Here is a 14133-nt window from a genome sequence, read left to right as displayed (position 1 = left end):
CAATGCACATATTTGATAAAGAACTTCTAGCTGGAATACATAAAGAACCCTTACAATTGATAAGAAAATTACTGACTATGCAGTAGATAATATGGGCAAATGACTTGAATTTATGCACTATAAAAATGATATGAAACGGTCACCAAACTTACAAAAATATGTTTAAAATCATTACTCATCACAAAAACACAATTTTAAATTGCAATGCAATACAGCTGCATACTGAAAAGAATGACTACAATGAAATAAAGACAATATCAAATGTTAGGAAAAAAATAAAGTGTAAATTAAAATCTTGTTTACTTCTGGTGTCAATTTAAATAGAATCACCCAACCAAATGCTTTGCACTATCTTGTAGGGCTAAACATACAAACATACTGTGATTCAGCTATGCCACACCTAGGTACTTACCTAAAATAAATGTGTACATTATTTGCCAAAGACATGTGAAAAGGTGGTTTTAGTAGGCCTTTTCTTGATGATGATGATGTTGTTGTCAAGTCACTGAGTCATATCCAACTCTTCTGCAACCCCATGGACTGTAGCCTGCCAGGCTCCTCTGTCCATGGGACTTCCCCAGCAAGAATATTGGAGTGGGTGGCCATTTCTTTTTCTAGGGGTTCTTCCCAGACCAGGGATCAAATCCACATCTCCTGCATTGGCAGGTGAGTTCTTTACCACTGTTCCAGGAAGAAAGCCCCCTTTACATAATAGTCCCAATTATAAACAAAAACAAATACTTATAAGTCAGTTCAATTCAGTCACTCAGTTGTGTCCAACTCTTTGAGACCCCATGAACCAGAGCACGCCAGGCCTCCCTGTCCATCACCAACTCCCAGAGTCTACCCAAACCCATGCCCATTGAGTCGGTGATGCCATCCAACCATCTCATCCTCTGTCATCCCCTTCTCCTCCTGCCCTCAATCTTTCCCAGCATCAGGGTCTTTCAAATGAGTCAGCTCTTTGCATCAAGTGGCCAAAGTACTGGAGTTTCAGCTTCAACATCAGTCCTTCCAATGAACACCCAGAGCTGATCTCCTTTAGGATGGACTGGTTGGATATCCTTGCAGTCCAAGGGACTCTCAAGAGTCTCCTCCAACACCACAGTTCTAAAGCATCAATTCTTTGGCACTCAGCTTTCTTTTAGTCCAACTCTCACATCCATACCTGACTGCTGGAAAAACCATAGCCTTGACTAGATAGACCTTTGTTGGCAAAATAATGTCTCTGCTCTTTAATATGCTGTCTATGTTGGTCATAACTTTCCTTCCAAGGAGTAAGCGTCTTTTAATTTCATGGCTGCAATCACCATCTGCAGTGATTTTGGAGCCCAAAAATATAAAGTCAGAGTGAAAATAGTAAGTTCACAGTGGAGAGAACTAAGGGATACGATCTTAACAAAGTAATTTTAACTGGCATCAACAACACTGAGAATAGTACAATAGCATGTCTGTGATTTGCATCCCTAAAGTGCATAATTTCAATCAAATCCTGAGAAAACAGCCAAAAAACATAAAATGGAAGACATTCTATTTCTCAGAAATATTCAGGTCAAGCAAAACTATTAAAGAAACCCTGTCAAATTAAAGTTGCTGAAGAGTGAAAGCAACTAAATGCAATGAGTACTCCTCTATTGAATCCTATATCAAGGAAAGAACAAAACCTATAGAGGACATTGTTGAGACAACTGACAGGATTTAGGTATGAGCTGTGGATAATGTTTTATATATATATACATAATTTTGATTAAAAATACTATGGTTTTTAAAAGAATGCCTTTATCTTTGTTTTTAATGAAAAAAACACAATAATACTGAGGTGCAGGACACATAATATATTAAATGTACCCTCCAATATAAAATTTATTTTCATGCCCAATAGTGTCCATTTCTTTTTGATTAACCTTTGAGAATTATCTGAATTTCCTGGATTAAACCCTGAGGGACTATATATATATAGATATTGGTCACAAACAAATGAGCTACTGGTTATAGATATGAATTTAATCCAGTGCACAAATGATATTATAATGGTGCCCTATTGAATTAGATATAAAATACACTGGTTGATTCAATTGTGCATTGTAACCTTAAATCTGCAAAGAAAATATGTACATACAAACTCATTTTGAAATATGCTGTATGTAGACAGTTCGTGCTGAACCTATATTTATGTGTTTATATCCATATTCTCGAAATATTATTTATGTTAAAGTCTGCCACCTGTGTGCTGTATTGACTACACAGTGAGGTTTAAAACAGTATATAGCCATTTAAAAAACACCTCATCTGGGTAAGAGAGGGCAATTATCATTATTGCCTGCCACTTATGTAAGTTAAATCCCACATATAAATATATTCTCAAGAGAAGATGACAGATTGCCTCTTTGTTAAATTAAGAAGGTTCAAAGAGTGACATTTCATAAAAAATTGCCCCGCTACCTCTACACAGGCTGCACCTACTCATATTTGTAATCAGACTAAAGTACACAATTGGACAGAGCTTGTCTGGATTCACAGCTCTGCATCATATTCAGAAATTTTCTTTTGATGGATGGCATGTTGCCAACAAGCTCATCTGGGAACATCAGAGATAGAGTGGAACACATTAAAGTGGGCACATAAGTAACAGATCAATGACTAAAGCATCTTTTCATTGATGCAATCAAAACACTGAAACATTGACAGGAAGTAAAGATTATTGGTAATATTTTTTTAGCTACTATGAATCAATAATGTGATTGATAAGGATGGAGAAGTATAACTGTGTCTTATATACTATCCTATGTGGGCATGTATATTAACAAGTGAAGTAAGTACTCTGAATAAAGCAACTTTAAAGACAACATAAATCATCTTATCTACATTATTACTGAGTTTCCCAGGGAGCTCAGTAGTAAAGAATCTGCCTGCCAATGCAGGAGACATAGGAGACACAGGTTCAATCCCTGGGTCTGGAAGATCCCTTAGAGGAGAACACAGCAACCCATTCCACTGTTCTGCCTAGAAAATTCCATGAAATGAGGAGCCTGGTGGGATGCAGTCCATGAGGACACAAAGAGTTAGGTACAACTGAACACACATAGGCATGCATATTGTTACTATCATTAACAAGTAACAAAGACAATAGCTGTTTGATACTTATTATATTTAACACTTGAATCTATACATTTCAGGAAACACTAATAAATGCATTCAAATATTTAATAACTTTCTATTTGATTTGACTCATCTGTTCAATAGAATTGGTATTACTTATCTTATAACACACAGTATATATGTAATAGAATGTCAGTATAGGTTTGCTTCAGTAAACCTTCCATTTGGTGAGATAGAAACTGAGTAAGTGATGCTCACAAACACATTTTTAGAGCCTACCATGGTACTTGACACATAATATTTACCTCATAAATATTTATTAAATGATTTTTTGCAAATATTAGGAAAGGAATGAGGAAGAATATTAAATTATCAGAACTAGTCAAAGATGGAAAATGCTGGCCTAAGAGTCACCACATTTTCTAATGGAAAATATCCAAACAGATACATTAAATGATGGAACTGAGAAACTTGAAGTTAATTAGAGTTTGACATAGTATCAGTGTATTTCCAGCTTTTTTTTTTTTTAACCTCTGAATCGGATATAATTGAAATTTCATGTGAGGTAAAAGTTGCTCAGTAATGTCTGACTCTTTGCAGCCCCATGGAGTATACATATACAGCCCATGGAATTCTCCAGGCCAGAATACTGGAGTGGGTAGCTGTTCCCTTCTCCAGGGGATCTTCCCAACCCAGGGACTGAACCCAGGTCTCCCATATTGCAGGTGGATTCTTTACCAGCTGAGTCACCAGGGAAGCCCATTAAATCTCATGAGGAAGTCTTATTCATAAGAGATTTTTTGTTTTTGTTTTTAATAGGTACATAATAAGAACATTTAAAACCAGCTTCAAAAGGGGATATGTGAAATATGTTGGTTCATGTACATAAAATAATCAAAGATGAGTTTAGCCTCTGTCAATGGAGTTATGGTAACTGATAACATTGCTATGAGTGGATGGTGTCTCCAGAGCTCTTTTAAACTTCATGGCCCTTGGATTATCATCAATAAATCAAACCATTTTCCTACTCAAGGTGAGGTGTCTGAGCATCATTAATTCACTGGCTTTGAATGTTTCTAATATATGCCAGCCTTCATAAAACTAAACATTAAGCAACCTAGTTAGGTCCATAATGTTATCCTCTTTAGGCTGTGTGCATGTTAAGTCACTTCAGTCGTGCCTTATGCTTTGTGACCCTTTGAACCCGACAGGCTCCTCTGTCCATGGGATTCTCCAAGCGGCAATACTGGAATGGGTTACCCTGCCATACTTCAGGGGATCTTCCTGATCCAGTGATAGAACCCATGTCTCCTGCACTGGCAGAGGGGTTCTTTACCACTAGCACCACCTGGAGAACAAATGCATGAGAGTTAAGTCACCACAGGTCACATAGTTAGAGAGGTTAAATCCTGGACCCTTTGGTGTCTCCATCATGGTCAATATTTGCAATTTGATTAACTGAATTTATAAAATGGGGAAAAAATAAAACTTCTTTAGGTTCTTGACTCATCACAGTAAATGTATTTATATCTTCTATCAATAAATGGCAAAAACGTCTGAAGGGAAACACTTTTATTCCTTTGTCACTTCACTTAAGCATTTTTAAACTTACTTAGGAATCATCACCTTTCAAAATCAGTCAACCAGTCTTCTCTTTTTATTTTTTGGTTTTGTTTTTTGGCTTGTGAGATCTTAGTTTCCTGATCAGGAAGTGAGCCCACCCACTAAGCAATGAAAGCTTGGAATCCTAACCACTGAACAACCCAGTCTTTTCTTTGGCTTCTCTACCTTACAAGTTTCTTTGAATAAAGTACTTGATTAAGAAATCAGAAAGACAAAGCAAACAATTCTGTCTTCCTTAGTGTTGAAAGTTTAAGGATTTGAAGTAAATTAGCATAGCAGTACTACTTTCTCTCAGAAAACATAAGATAAATTTAATATGCACTCCAAGAATTTCCTTTCCTAAAGAATACATTTTTAATTTAATATCATTCCTACTTTCCCTTTTGCAAATAATTTTGACAGGTTAAAAATAAGAAAGTTGTTGTTGTCATTGTTCAGTTGCTAAGTTGTGTCCTACTCTTTGCGACCCCATAACTGCAGCACACCAGGCTTCCCTGACCTTCACTATCTCCTGGAACTTGTTCAAATTTATGTCCTTTGAGTTGGTAATGCCATCCAACAATTTCATCCTCTGTCATCCCCTTCTCTTCCCACCTTCAATCTTTTCCAGCATCTGGGTCTTCTTCAGTGAGTTGGCCCTACACATCAGGTGGTCAAAATATTATAGCTTCAGCTACATCAAGACTTCTGATGAATATTCAGGGTTGATTTCCTTTAGGATTGACTGGTTTGATCTCTTAGCAGTCCAAGGGGCTCTCAAGAGTCTTCTCCAACATCACAGTCCAAAAATATCAATTATTTGGTGCTCAGCACTCTTTCTGGTCTAACTCTCACATCCATCCATAACTACCAGAAAAACCACAGCTTTGACTAGATGGACCTCTGTCAGCAAAGTGATGACTCTGCTTTTTAATGCAATGTCTAGATTTGTTATAGTTTTTCTTCCAAGGAGCAGGTGTCTCTTAATTTTGTGACTATAGTCACCATCCACAGTGACTTTGGATAACAAGAAAATGAAATCTGACACTGTTTCCACTTTTTCCCCATCTATTTGACATAAAGTGATGAGACCAGATGTAATGATCTTCATTTTTTGAATGTTGAGTTTTAAGCCAGCTTTTTCACTCTCCTTTCACTTTCATCAAGAGGCTCTTTAGTTCCTCTTCATTTTATGCCATTAGGGTGGTATCTTCTGCATATCTGAGGTTGTTGATACTTCTCCTGGCAATCTTGATTCCAGCTTGTGAGTCATCCAGCCCAATATTTCGTATGGTGTACTCTGCATAAATGTTAAATATGCAGGGTCACAATATACAGCCTTGATATACTCCTTTCCTACTCAACAGCCAACAAAGTTATACATGCTCAGTGAGCAACAGTGGTGGGACAACGATGACACCGGGCATGTCACCCAACTATGCTGAATGGCTGAAGGACATGTTCCTGCTAGTTAGGGCCTGAAAAAATGTGGTCCACTGGAGAAGGCAATGGCAAACCACTTCAGTTTTCTTGCCTTGTGAACCCCATGAACAGTATGAAAAGGCAAAAAGGTATGACACTGAAAGATGAGTCCCCCAGGTTGGTAGGTGTCCAATATACTACTGGGAAAGAGTGGAGAAATAGCTTCAGAAAGAATGAAGAGGCTGAACCAAAGTAGAAACGATGCCTGGTTGTGAATGTGTCTGGTGGTGAAAGTAAAGTGTGATGCTGTAAAGAACAATATTGCATAGGAACATGGAAAGTTAGCTCCATGAATCAAGGTAACTTGAATGTGATCAAATAGGAGATGGCAAGAGTGACTATCAACATTTGACATATCAGTGAACTTAAATGGAAGTGAATGGTCAACTGTAACTCAGATGATTAATGATGATATAATCAGATATAATCAGATGATATAATCAGTAGATTATATCTACTACTATGGGCAAGAATCCCTTAGAAAAAATGGAGTAACCCTCACAGTAATCAAAAGATTCTAAAATGTAATACTTGCTTGCATTCTCAAAAGTAAGAGAATGATCGTGGTTCATTTCCAAGGCAAAGCATTCAACATTACATGATCCAAATAAGCAAGTAAATGTTTCCAGTTATCAACAAACCAAATGTATACAAACATTCCAAGCACTAACCAAATAGACACCCTGTAATAGCTGAGAGATAAACTTCAAAAGATTTGCTTAGCAGAAAATTAATGGAAAAGAAAGCAATAAGAAAAAAAGATTCTACATTGATGAAGAAAGATATAGATCTGTCAGTTCAGTTCAGCTCACTTCAGTCTCTCAGTCATATCTGACTCTTTGTAACCCATGGGCTGCAGCACACCAGGCCTCTCTGTCCATCACCAGCTCCCAGAGTTTACTAAAACTCATGTCCATTGAGTCATTGATGCCATCCAACCATCTCATCCTCTGTCATTCCCTTCTCCTCCTGCTTTCAATCTTTCCCAGCATCAGGGTCTATTCAAATGAGTCGGCTTTTCTCATGAGGTGGCCAAAGTATTGGAGTTTCAGCTTCAACATCAGTCCTTCAAATGAACACCCAGGACTGATTCTTTTAGAATGGACTAAGCAGATCTCCTTGCAGTCCAAGGGACTCTCAAGAGTCTTCTCCAACACCACAGTTCAAAAGCATCAATTCTTCAGGGCTCAGCTTTCTTTATAGTCCAACTCTCACATCCATACATGCTGCTGCTGCTGCTGCTAAGTCACTTCAGTCGTGTCCGACTCTGTGTGACCCCATAGACGGCAGACCACCGGTTCCGCCGTCCCTGGGATTCTCCAGGCAAGAACACTGGAGTGGGTTGCCATTTCCTTCTCCAATGCATGAAAGTGAAAAGTGAAAGTGAAGTCGTTCAGTCACGTCTGACTCTAGCGACCCCATGGACTGCAGCCTACCAGGCTCCTCCATCCATGGGATTTTCCAGGCAAGAGTACTGGAGTGGGGTGCCATTGCCTTCTCCAACCATACATGACTACTGGAAAAACCATAGCCTTGACTAGATGTATATTTGTTGGCAAAGTAATGACTCTACTTTTTATTTATTTTTTTAACTTTATTTTATTTTTAAACTTTACATAATTGTATTAGTTTTGCCAAATATCAAAATGAATCCACCACAGGTATACATGTGTTCCCCATCCTGAACCCTCCTCCCTCCTCCCTCCCCATACCATCCCTCTGGGTCATCCCAGTGCACTAGCCCCAAGCATCCAGTATCGTGCATTGAACCTGGACTGGCCACTCGTTTCTTACATGATATTTTACATGTTTCAATGCCACTCTCCCAAATCTTCCCACCCTCTCCCCTCCCACAGAGTCCATAAGACTATTCTATACATCAGTGTCTCTTTTGCTGTCTCGTACACAGGGTTATTGTTACCATCTTTCTAAATTCCATATATATGCGTTAGTATACTGTATTGGTGTTTTTCCTTCTGGCTTACTTCACTCTGTATAATAGGCTCCAGTTTCATCCACCTCATTAGAACTGATTCAAATGTATTCTTTTTAATGGCTGAGTAATACTCCATTGTGTATATGTACCACAGCTTTCTTATCCATTCATCTGCTGATGGACATCTAGGTTGCTTCCATGTCCTGGCTATTATAAACAGTGCTGCGATGAACACTGGGGTACACGTGTCTCTTTCCCTTTTGGTTTCCTCAGTGTGTATGCCAAGCAGTGGGATTGCTGGATCATAAGGCAGTTCTATTTCCAGTTTTTTAAGGAATCTCCACACTGTCCTCCATAGTGGCTGTACTAGTTTGCATTCCCACTACTTTTTAATATACTATCTAGTTTGGTCATAACTTTCCTTCCAAGGAGTAAGAATCTTGTAATTTCATGACTGTAATCACCATCTGCATCTGCTGTAATTTTGGAGCCCAAGAAAATAAACTCTGCCACTGTTTCCCCATCTATTTCCCATGAAGTGATGGGACCGGATGCCATGATTTTCGTTTTCTGAATGTTGAGTTTTAAGCCAACTATTTCACTCTCCTCTTTCACTTTCATCAAGAGGCTTTTTAGTTCCTCTTCACTTTCTGCCATAAGGATGATATCATCTGCATATCTGAGGTTATTGATATTTCTCCTGGCAAACTTGATTTCAGATTGTGCTTCATCCAGCCCAGCATTTCTCATGATGTACTCTGCATACAAGTCAAATAAGCAGGGTCACAATATACAGCCTTAAAGTACTTCTTTCCCTATTTGGAACCAGTCTGTTGTTCCATGTCCAGTCCTAACTGTTGCTTCCTGACCTGCATTCAGATTTCTCAAGAGCCAGATCAGGTGGTCTGGTATTCCCTTCTCTTTAAGAATTTTCCACAGTTTATTGTGATCCACCAGGTCAATGGCTTTGGCATTGTCAATAAAGCAGAAGTAGACGTTTTCCTGGAATTCTCTTGCTTTTTCAATTATCCAGTAGATGTTGGTAATTTGATCTCTAGTTCCTCTGACTTTTCTAAAACCAACTTGAACATCTGGAAGTTCACAGTTCACTTATTGTTGAAGTCTGGCTTGGAGAATTTTGAGCATTGCTTTATTCGTGTGTGAGTTGAGTGCAATTGTGTGGTACTTTGAGCATTCTTTGGCATTGCCTCTCTTTGGGGATTGGAATGCAAACTGACCTTTTCTAGTTCTGTGGCCACTGCCTAGTTTTCCAAATTTGCTAGCATATTGAGTGCAACTTTCACAGCCTCATCTTTTACGATTTGAAATAGCTCAACTGGAATTCCATCACCTCCACTTGCTTTGTTTGTACAGATGCTTCCTAAGGCCCACTTGACTTCACATTCCAGGATGTTTGGCTCTAGATGAGTAATCACACCATCATGATTATCTGGGTTGTGAAGATCTTTTTTGTACAATCAATTCCATATTGTCTTTGTCTTCAAGTTTTGTTGAAGTTCTTAGAATTGTCAGGTAGAATTCTCTACCTTAGAATTCTCAGGTAGAATTGTCTCTACCTGACTGCTGTGGAATAATATTATCAGCTTGTTCCAGAACAGATAGCTGTGCAAATCAACAGATAAGGAGAAAATCAAAGAATCTTCAGAAATATGCAGAGCTGAAGTAGTTAGCCCTCTGATACTTTTTGTGTCCCTGAATGCTTAAGAATTTTACATAGATTTTAGAAATGGCACGACTTAGCTCCATGCTCTCATTGTTATTATGATCACTGGGGAAACAGTGGAAACAGTGTCAGACTTTATTTTTCTGGGCTCCAAAATCACTACAGATGGTGACTGCAGCCATGAAATTAAAAGACGCTTACTCCTTGGAAGGAAAGTTATGACCAACCTAGATAGCATATTCAAAAGCAGAGACATTACTTTGCCAACAAAGCTTCGTCTAGTCAAGGCTATGATTTTTCCTGTGGTCATGTATGGATGTGAGAGTTGGACTGTGAAGAAGGCTGAGCGCTGAAGAATTGATGCTTTTGAACTGTTTGTACTGATACTTCCTAAGGCCCTAAGTTTCAAGAAGACTCTTGAGAGTCCCTTGGACTGCAAGGAGTCCATTCTGAAGGAGATCAACCCTGGGATTTCTTTGGAAGGAATGATGCTAAAGCTGAAACTCCAGTACTTTGGCCACCTCATGTGAAGAGTTGACTCATTGGAAAAGACTCTGATGCTGGTGGGGATTGGGGGCAGGAGGAGAAGGGGACAACAGAGGATGAGATGTCTGGATGGCATCACTGACTCGATGGACATGAGTCTGAGTGAACTCCGGGAGTTGGTGATAGACAGGGAGGCCTGGTGTGCTGTGATTCATGGGGTCGCAAAGAGTTGGACACGACTGAGCGACTGATCTGATCTGATTATGATCACTGATAGTGTTTATAGAGCTTAATATCCTTAAATAATAATTTATTATATATACTTTTTTTTAAGTATCATCTCATTTAAAATTTATAACGATCTAGCATTCAGTCTTGGTTCCCTGTTGTTGGCTCCGATAGTGAAGAATCTGCCTGCAATGCAGGAGACTCGGGTTCTATCTCTGGGTTGGGAAGATCCCCTGGAGGAGGAAATGGCAACCCACTCCAGTATTCTTGTCTGGAAAATCCCGTGGAGAGAGGAGCCTTGTGGACTACAGTCCATGGGGTCTCAAAGTGTCAGACATGATTAAGCTACTAACACTTTCTCAGCATGTAACCCAGATACCTTTATTTATTCCATGTTACACTATCCACCAAATATTCATTTAATATATACAATATGTTAAAACATGTAAATATGTAAAGATCTTGCAATTCTTCCTTGACATGAAGATGGCATATGCTATGTGATTTAGTCCTTAAACTTTGCTTTAGTTTTTCAAACGTTTGGTAATTTGTATTATAAACAAATGACCTGGAAACTGAAGTCAAGTGTAGCTATTTTCAGGATGTCTGAGAATGGTTGTTCAAAATCTGTATATGAGTTCTAAATGAGAGTATCTCATATAAGGAGTAACAACATGTTAGTAAAAGGGCTTAGCTAGGGCTTGTTAACCTCCAAAAAGTATAAATATGAATCAATATAAGCTCTGCTGTCTTTGTCAAAATTGCCAATGAGAAATATACAATAGACTTTTAAAATAATTATTACATTTATCCTTACATGTATTGACTGTCTTCCCAGGTGGCTCAGTGATAAAGAATGCACCTGCAAAAGCAGGAGTCACAGGAAACTTGGGTTCAGTCCCTGGGTCAGGAAGAACCCCTGGAGAAAGAAATGACAATTCACTCCTGTATTCTTGCCTGAGAAATCTCATGGACAGAAGAGTCTGGCATGTTATAGTCCATGAGGTGACGAGTCAGACATGACTGAGCACACACACACAAAATAAAACATACCTAGAAGGATAGGATAAATGTTGTTGTTTGCCATTTAGCCAGTAACTTATGTCCAACTCTTGGGACCCCATGGGCTGTAGCTCTCCAGGCTCTTCTGTTCTTGGGATTTCCCAGGTATGAATACTGGAAGTGGTTCCCATTTCTTCTCCAGGAGATCTTCCTGACTCAGGGATCAAACCCCTGTCTCTTCTGCAGCTCCTACATTAGTGGGTGGATTCTTTATCACTGAGCTACCTGGAAAGTACAAACTTCTAGCCACCATTGCGGGTATACTTTGTGGTTCTTTTCTAATCAATCAATCCTACTTGAAACAGGGAAAACACAAGATATCATCTCCAGATACTGTGCTAGGTATTTTACTATATTATGTTTTAATGATGGTTAGTGATTTTTTAGTTATTTGCTAGATATATTTATGCACATGATATTGAAGATTTTAGAGCAGAGGTAGTGATATTTTGGAAACAGGAGCCATTTCTAAACTACAACCAGTAATATCTAATCTTATAACATCCCATCTGCCTATGAAAACAGCATATAAAATAAATCTATAAATTGAGGTGTTTTTTCCTTAAATAGGAATTGCTTTAAATTTGTAAATTTCTCCACTACAAAGATTACATAATTTCAGTTATTAAGTAGGAACTTTTATATTGTTGAGTTAGTTTCTTTCTAAGTGTTTTTATCATGAAAGATGTTGAGTCTTCTCAAGTGCTCCTTTTGTATAGATAATCACGTGCTTCCCCGCACACCAGGCTGCTACATTCTGCTGATGTGGCATAATACATTAATCAATTTTCACGTGCTAAACCATCCTTGCATTCCAGGAGTAAATCACATTGTTCAAGGTGTATAATTCTTATAATATGCAACTGAATTCTTTTTGATAGTGTTTTATTGAGAACTTTTACATCAATGTTCACAAGAATTACTGGTCTATCATATTCTTTTCTTACAGTATCTTTGTTTGACATTGGTATCAGAGTAATGCTGCCCTTACAGAATGAGTTTGGAAGTATTCCTTTCTCTTCAATTTGTTGGAAATGTTTGAGAAGTATTAGTATCAGTTCTTAAAATGTTTGGCAGAATTCCATAGTAAAAATCATCAAGTTAGGGTTTTCTTCTGAATTTTAATTACTGATCAACTCTTTTTACTAGTTGTAATTTTGTTCAAATATTCTAGTTATTCATGATTTAGTCTTGGTGGGTATCATGTTTCTAGGAATTGGTTCATTTTGTCTATGTTACCCAATATATTGGTATACAATCATTTATACTATTCTCTTTATTACTTTTTATATCTGTATTATCAGTTAATACTGTCCTCACTTTTGTTTCAGATTTTACTAAATTAAGACTTCTATATTTTATATCTGTTCATCTAGCTAAAGGTTTATCAATTTTGTTGATGTTTTCAAAGAACCGAATTTGAACTTCATTGGTTTTCTCTATTCCTCTATTTTCTACCTTATTTGTCTCTGCTCTAATTTCTATTATTTCCTTTCTCCTGCTAACTTTGGGTTTAATTTATTCTTGTCTTTCTAGTTTCTTAAATTATAAAATTATGTTGTTTATCTGAGATCTCTCTTGGTTTTCAATGTAAATATTTATAGCTATAAGCTCCGTCTTTGCCCTACTTTTAGTGCATACTATAAGTTTTTGAGTGGTGTGTTTTCATCTTCACTCACCTCTAGTTTCAAATTCCTGTTGTAGTTTCTTTTTCAATCCATTGGTTTTTCAAAAGTGCATTGTTTAGTTTCCACAAATTTGAATTTTTTTTCTAGTTTTCCTTTTGTTATTTATTTCTAGCTTTATCCCATTGTGATTTTGAAATTTACTACATTTTAAATTATACTATGACTTTATTCTTGGCCCAGGATATGGTCTATCCCAGAAAATGCCCCATGTGCACTTGAAAGCAATGGCTATTCTCTTGTTGCTGGGTAGAATGCTTTATATCTGTCTATTATACCTAGTGATTTAATGTGTTGTTTAAGTTCTTGATGGTCTTAGTAATCTTCTGACTTGTTGTCCTGTTCTGTTCATATTTGTGAGTGGGTTATTAAAGTCTCCAACTTTTATTGAAAACTATTTATTCCTTCAATTTTCTGCATATTTGCTTCATATATTTTGACCATCTGTCGTTAGGTGTGTAAACGCTGTTATACTTATTGCTCTATTGAAAATTTTATTAAAATATGTCATTTGCTTCTTATATCTATTTTTGTTTAAAGTCTATTTTGTCTGGTATTCATATAGCCACACTTACCATCTTTTGGTAATTATTTTCATGGACTATATTTTTTACTCCTTTACTTTCAACCTGTTTGTGTCTTTGAATTTAAAATGAATCTCTTGCAAACAGAATATAGTTGGATCATAAGTTTTTATCTGTCCAGTCAATCTCTGTCCTTTGATTGAATAGTTTAATCCATTTACTTGTAAAAAGGGACTTATGCCTATCATTATATTTTCATATTTTTCTAAAAAAAAAAAAAAATCCTTATAGCTTTTTATTTTTTGTCTCTAATACCCTCAGTATTGTCTTGTTTTGAGTTTAGTT

Source organism: Bos grunniens, chromosome 1 (genome assembly GCF_055505025.1).
Source record: "Bos grunniens cultivar Pamir isolate PY7600 chromosome 1, Bosgru_T2T1.0, whole genome shotgun sequence".
NCBI lineage: Eukaryota > Metazoa > Chordata > Mammalia > Artiodactyla > Bovidae > Bos > Bos grunniens.
The sequence above is the reverse complement of the archived record's forward strand: the minus strand, read 5'-3'. Positions refer to the sequence as shown.